The following is a 7,317-nucleotide window of genomic DNA, read 5'->3' as shown; positions in this document are numbered from 1 at the left end:
TCCTGCTTCAGCCTTTTATGCGTTGGCTCCTCTCGATTGGAGCCTCTGCGCTCTGACTTCAGGGACGACTTGGTCTTCCCGGCAGGGAGAGCGTCAATAGTCTGGATTACTCCATCATATTGCGGCTCGTCATCGTCTTCGGGATCCGGCTGCCTTTTCGGATCCTGAGGAGCGCAGTTCGCACCTCTCTGCTTCTTATTCTTCTTTGACTGCTTGCTTTGGTATTTTTTCAATGTCCCTGCCCTCACAAGAACATCGATACCTGCAGCCAAGTTTCTGCACTCCTCGGTATCGTGACCGTGGTCTTGATGGTAGGAGCAGTAGTTATCCTGGGGTCGGCGCGCGGCTGATTTCGTCATCCGCTTTGGCTTTTCGAACAGGTCAGAGTGCAGTTCGAAAATTTCCGCTCTCGGCTTGTTTAGCGGTACGAACTGAGCGGGCGGCTTCTCGGGATTGAGACGGGGTCCCAATCTGTCTTGCACCGGAGTCCTTTGAATCCTTTCAAAAGGAGTTCGGCGAGGATGTCCCTGATCGCCAAAAGGAGTTCGGCGAGGATGTCCCTGATCGCTATGATCGGGCTTCCTCCTGTCTCCTCGGGATGAGCTGTCTAAAGACCGTTTGCGACGGTCAGCCTCATCGGCACGGGAGAACTGGTCCGCAATGTCCCACATCTCTTGAGCTGTTTGCGGACTGCATTCCACGAGCTTTCTGTAGAGAGCTCCGGGCAGGATTCCATTTTGGAATGCCGAAATGACAAGTAGATCGTTGAGATCATCTACTTGTAGGCATTCCTTGTGGAATCTCGTCATGAAGTCGCTGATCCTTTCGTCGCGACCTTGACGTATAGAAAGCAGCTGAGCCGAAGTGATCCGGGCTTCCGCTTTCTGAAAGAACCTCCTGTGGAAAGCATCCATTAGATCTCGGTAAGATCTAATGCTGCCTTGGGGGAGGCTATCGAACCACCTTCTCGCGTTCCCGATAAGCAGCTCGGGGAACAGCTTGCACATATGGACCTCATTGAGACCCTGGTTCGCCATGTTATACTGATAGCGTCCCAGGAAGTCATGAGGATCCACCAACCCGTCATAAGTCATCGACGGAGTTCGGTAGTTCTGTGGAAGGGGAGTTCGGGTGATATCGTCCGAGAACGGAGTCTTCAATGCTCCGTACATGGCGAACCCGACATCTCTTCGGTATGGAGGAGATGGAGATCTCCTGTGATTCCGGTACCGAGGAGGAACAGGAACATGTCGGGGTTGAGGATTCTTCTTCCTGGAAGACACGGCACTACTGCGGTAGTGACTTTCATGTCTGGATGAGGAAGGAGAATCCACCGTTTTCGTCTTCGGCTCTTGGCTCTTTTGCAGGAAGGCTAAGAACTCATCCTGCTTCTCAGCCAAGAACAGCTTGACAGCCTCATTCAAATCAGGCTGCTGGGAAGACTCGGTGTGTGGACCTTTTGAGCGGCTTGTTCCTTCATCGTGAAAACTGGAAGTAGCTGTCTCCCGAGGCTGTTTTCCGGACCTGCGGGCTGGACTAGCTTCCTCATGGTTTTCACGAACGGTATTGCGGGTAGTGTGTGATCTGGTATGCATTTTTTTTGGGGTGGAAAAAGGGTCAAAAATTCGCTTTATCACAAATTTGGTTCTCTGTTTCCCACAGACGGCGCCAGTGATGGATCCGCGAATTTCTGATGTTAGTAAATGCTGGTAGAGAATAAAGACTACGACACAAAGAATTTACGTGGTTCGATTTACTGAAGTAAATCTACGTCCACGGGAAGAAGGGAGGGCAAGATTGTATTGCTTGATCTGGGATTACAGCTTACAACACAGACTTGCTATATGATATTTTATCTCTAGAGAGCTTAACCTTTTTCTATCTGATCTAAGTTCTATTTATACATTGAACTAAGATCGTGGCTTGCATCACCACTAATGATGGTTGTGGATGTCGTGGAGGTCATGGCCTAAGATCGTGGATGTAGCGTAGGTCATGGCCTACGATCGTGGCCTGAGTTGACACCACGTGGTAGTGGGTGTGTTGGAAGTTGTGGAAATCCTGTATGGGTCCACTAACTCCTTGTTCGGTCGAATACTGAGACCGAACTGCTTTGGTTGCCGATCTGAGAGTAGAGCTTGATGCCGACCTGAGAGCAGAGCTTGATTGGTTGGCTTTTACCGAGCTGTAGGCTGAGGCCGAACTCTTTGTTCGGTCGAATACTGAGACCGAACTGCTTTGGTTGCCGATCTAAGAGTAGAGCTTGATTGGTTGGCTTTTACCGAGCTGTAGGCTGAGGTCAAACTCTTTGGTAATGCCGAACTCATACTCTTCCTTGGGCTTTGGGCTGATGGGCCGTCATTGCTGTTGGGCTTGTTTAGTACGCACCCCATCACATCCCTAGTTTTCTTTTCGATTCTTTACCAGGTCGTATTAGGAGAGTTATACAGTATATGATCTTTTTCAATGACTTTAAATACTTATCTTCTTATTTTATTATTGAACTAAGAAAGATAATCAACGAATTTCTAGAGTTTGAACGCACTCGAATGTCTCCAAATTAATCACACTTAATTATAGAAGTATACTTGTACACACAAATTATTAATAGAGTAGAAAATAGCTAATATTTATAATGAAGTATAGAATTAATTACAAGAGTTTTAGGGGTTTTTTTGGAACAAATAGACCATGGTAGCCATAAGGAACCCTACCTGGCAACCTAACCCTAGCAACAATCTCAAGTGTTGGGGATTTGGCATCCATCACCCAAAACCAAGACTCCTCACTACCCTCCTTATGCACATATGTTACTAAATATCCATCATCCTCTTCATCCGCCCCCTCCCTCGCCACGAAATACGCCTCCCCACCGTAACATCCCTCCCCAAACTCCCGCATCGCCACCGTGCAATCGCTGCCCTCCGCCCCAGCTTTCCACAAGTCAATCTTCACAACCCCACCCGCCTTCGGCATTTCAGCTATAACCGCCGCGTAAATATATCTTCATCCAAAACACAAACATAAGATGCTCATCAGGTTAAATGATTGATTTTGTCCCTTCATTTAGATAATTATAGTTAGCATCCCTCGTTTCATTTTAAGAAAAACAAAATGTCCTGCAAAAAATTTCTTGCCAAAATTAGAAAATATGTAAACCAATACTAGTATATAATTTACCTGTTCTTGTTTCCAGCGTAAGCTTGATTAATAACTCCAAATTCCATGTTCTTCCCGCTCAACACATACCTACAAACCACCTTCTTTTCTTTAATATCCAATTCGATCATTTCAAACCGCGAATGCATCAAACTCGTGTGGAGAAATCCCCGATCCGCCGCGAGGAAATTCGGCGCCACGATCACAATCCTTCCGCCGCAGTCTCCCTCCCAAGCATTAGTAATTGTAGAAATCGATAATTTTATTGCTTGAATATCACTAATGTATTACACATCATATATAGACTAGATTCCTCACTATACATGGTAAGATATTCCCTCAATCAAATCTTTATAATTACATGGTAAAGATACTACGTAATCTCCGCATTTACTCCGTGATCTCCTCGTTGATCTTGCAGAATATTCTAGGCCTTTCTAACACTCCCCCTCAAGTTAAGTAACGGGATCTCCAAAACTTAACTTGCCCAACACTTCTTGGAAGTTCCTTGCAGAAACGGCCTTAGTCAGGATGTCTGCTAGCTGATCCTCTGATTTTACATATGGTATCTCTACTATCTTCTCATCGAGATTTTCCTTTATGAAGTGTCGGTCAATTTCGATGTGTTTCGTTCTGTCATGTTGCACCGGATTCTCTGAAATGCTGATTGCAGCTTTATTATCGCATAACAACTTGCAAGTCTTCTGTGACTCCAAGTTCAACTCCCTCATCAACCTTCTGAGCCAAAGTATTTCAGTCAAGCCACTCCTAATTCCTCGGAATTCAGCCTCGGCACTTGAGAGTGCCACTACCTTCTGCTTCTTACTCCTCCAAGTTACTAAGTTTCCACCAACAAAGGTGAAATATCCTCCAGTGGATCGTCTGTCCATCAAATTTCCTGCCCAGTCAGCATCAGTATACCCGTGAATGTCTAGGTGTCCATTCTTCCGAAATAGTACCCCATGTCCAGCAGTTCCTTTTAAGTATCGTACCACTCTCAGCGCGGCTTCCCAATGTTCTTCTTGAGGACTGTGCATAAATTGGCTGAGGACTCCTACAGCGTAGGCAATGTCTGGTCTCGTATGGGATAAGTAGATGAGTTTCCCAACGAGTCTCTGGTATCTTCCCCGGTCAGTAGGTTTTGCCCCTTTTATGAGTTGGAGTCCATGATTCTGAACGATTGGAGTGTCTGCTGGCCTACAGTCTAACAATCCGATCTCTGCCAATAGATCTAGCACATACTTGCGTTGATTGATGAAAATCCCTTTTCCAGATCTAAGCACTTCAATCCCGAGGAAGTACTTGAGGTCGCCCAGATTCTTCATCTCAAACTCCGCAGCTAGGTGGTCCTTTAGTCGCTCTATCTCAGTTTCATTATCTCCAGTAATAATCATATCATCAACGTAAATAATTAAGCAAGTAATCTTCTCACCTTCTCGTTTGATGAAGAGTGTGTGATCAGAGCTGCTTTGTTGGTACCCATATTTCTTCATCACTTCTGTAAATCTGCCGAACCAAGCCCTTGGGGATTGCTTCAACCCGTATAGAGTTTTCTTCAACTTGCACACCTTCTCTTTCCCGAATTCTTCTGAAAAACCTGGTGGAGCTTCCATGTAGATCGGGTCTTTCAATTCTCCATGAAGAAAAGCATTAGTGACATCGTACTGGTGGAGAGGCCAATCCTTATTTGCCGCAATGGATAGGAGTACTCTCACAGTATTCATTTTGGCGACTGGAGAAAAGGTTTCAGAATAGTCGATACCTTGAGTTTGTGTGTATCCTTTCGCCACTAGCCGAGCTTTGTATCGTTCAATACTTCCATCTGGTCTCCGTTTAATGGTGAAGACCCATCTGCACCCTACTGTATGCTTCCCCTTAGGCAGTGAACTGATCTCCCAGGTATGATTTCTCTGCAAGGCTTTCATCTCAACTAGCATTGCGTCCCTCCAATGTCTGTCTTTTATGGCTTCTTCAAATGTGCGAGGTATTTCTTCCTCGTACAGTGCAACTTGGAATGCCCTTGCCATTTTTGAAATGTTAGCTTCAGCAAAGCTTGCCACTGAGTATCTACTCCTTCTTCCGATCTTCTCAGGTGAATATCTTTTTGGAGGAATTCCTCTTGTGCTGCGCAGCGGAAGTACATACTGTCCTGTGTCTTGATCAATGGTAGTTTCTTCCTCTGTATCAGGGGGGTTAGATGAAATAATCTCATCCTCAGAAGGTGTATCAGAGGTTACCTCGGATTCCGGTGCGGTTGGATCAAAGGAGGATGGCACCGGAGATGTCGAAGAGCTCGTTTCTGCAGATGAAATTGACTCATGGATGGTACCAACTTGCTCTGGTGGTCCCGTATCGAAGTGACTTGGCATATGCCACCGAAGGGAGTCGCTCACTTGGGTCTCCCCCTGTCTCTCACTCTCCCCCTGAGTCCCAAGGTGGTAATAGAATTCTGTTTCGAGGAAGTTACAGTTCATGGTAGTGATAATTCTTTTCGTTTTAGGGTCATAACATCGATATCCCTTTTGGTTGATCCCATACCCCATAAACACACACTTAATAGCACACGGGGAAAATTTGGTTCTTTCTTGTTTTGGGACGTGTACATAGACAGTGCAGCCGAAAATTTTTGGAGGAAGGGACAAAGCAGCAGGGATTTGTGTCAAGGTAGCCAGATGATCCAAGGGGGTTTTACGATGCAATGTTTTCGTGGGAAGACGGTTGAGAAGATAAATGGAAGTAGCAATGGCTTCGGGCCAAAAAACTGGTGGGACTTTAGAATCAAAAAGGAGCGCTCGAGTCATTTCCAGGATGATCCTATTCTTTCTTTCTGCTACCCCGTTTTGTTCTGGTGTGTGTGGGCATGAGGTTTGGTGTATTAACCCATTATCCCTAAAAAACTAAGACATAGAATTATTCACGAATTCCCCCCCCCCCCCGTTGTCTGATCGCAGGATTTTAATGGTTGTTTGAAATTGGGTCTGGATCATCTTATAAAACAAAATAAATTTATCAACAACTTCTGACTTATGTTTCATAAAATATACCCATGTAGCCCTACTGCAATCATCAACGAATATCACAAAGTATTTAAAACCTGAAATAGTGGCAATCGGTGCTGGGCCCCACACATCAGAATGAATTAAGGAAAAAACAGTCTCAACACGTGTATCATTGGGTTTAAATGAGTTACGGTGGCTCTTGGCCAAAACACACGATTCACAAGAAAAGTCTTTAGGAACAAAAAGTTTAGGAAATAAAGATTTCAGATAACCCGGAGATGTATGACCCATTCTTCGGTGCCAGAGCCAAGTCTCCTGAGTGGTGGGTCCGTGAGCAAGCATCGTCGTACCATCATGTCGAGCGATTTCTTCTACAAAATAGAGTCCCCGGCGTTCAGTGCCACGTCCAATAATCTTCCCCGTCCTGATATCCTGTAAGAGACAGAAGTTTGGTTGCATTAGCAGGGTACAGTTCAACTCTTTAGTCACATGACTAATTGACATCAATTTCTGAGATAAATTCGGCACATAGAGACAATTTGTAATCTGCACATTCGGGAATATTTCTATGGTTCCCGCCCCTTCAACTGGCGTTAACCCCCCATTGGCTGTTTGGATATGCGATTTATGGGTTTTATGAAGTTTCACGAAGTCCTTTTTGTCATAGGTCATGGTATCGGTGGCCCCACAATCAAAAATCCAACCAGTATCATCAAATTCATCACAATCCCGGGCCTCAAACGCATAAGATAAGTTTTCTAGGGGGGCAAACGAATTTTTACACACAATAGGGTCAAATTCGCGGTTTCTCCTAATCTGGGGGTCCATTTCGAATTTTCCTTTGGTCTGGGGGTCATTTTTGTGAACAAGCATATCTCGGGAACTTAATTGAAAATTTCCAGAATTTGAGGGACCTAATTGAGGGGAATCGGAAATATGGGGACTTAATTGAGGCAAATTAAACATAGGGTTAGGGTTTATTTCCCCCAACCCTTTACCTCCGTCGTCTGCGCCGCTCTCCATCTTCAGCGACGCCACCATCGCCTCGGCAGTCCGCCCGCCGCCACCGTCGCCACGTCGACCGCCGCTGGTCTGGAGGCCACCGGTTTCAGCCTTTCGCTCCTGGAATTGCACTGGTTCGCGGTTCCCTTCCGCCCCT

The sequence above is a fragment of the Salvia splendens genome, chromosome 21 (assembly GCF_004379255.2).
Source record: "Salvia splendens isolate huo1 chromosome 21, SspV2, whole genome shotgun sequence".
Classification (NCBI taxonomy): domain Eukaryota; kingdom Viridiplantae; phylum Streptophyta; class Magnoliopsida; order Lamiales; family Lamiaceae; genus Salvia; species Salvia splendens.
The sequence above is the reverse complement of the archived record's forward strand: the minus strand, read 5'-3'. Positions refer to the sequence as shown.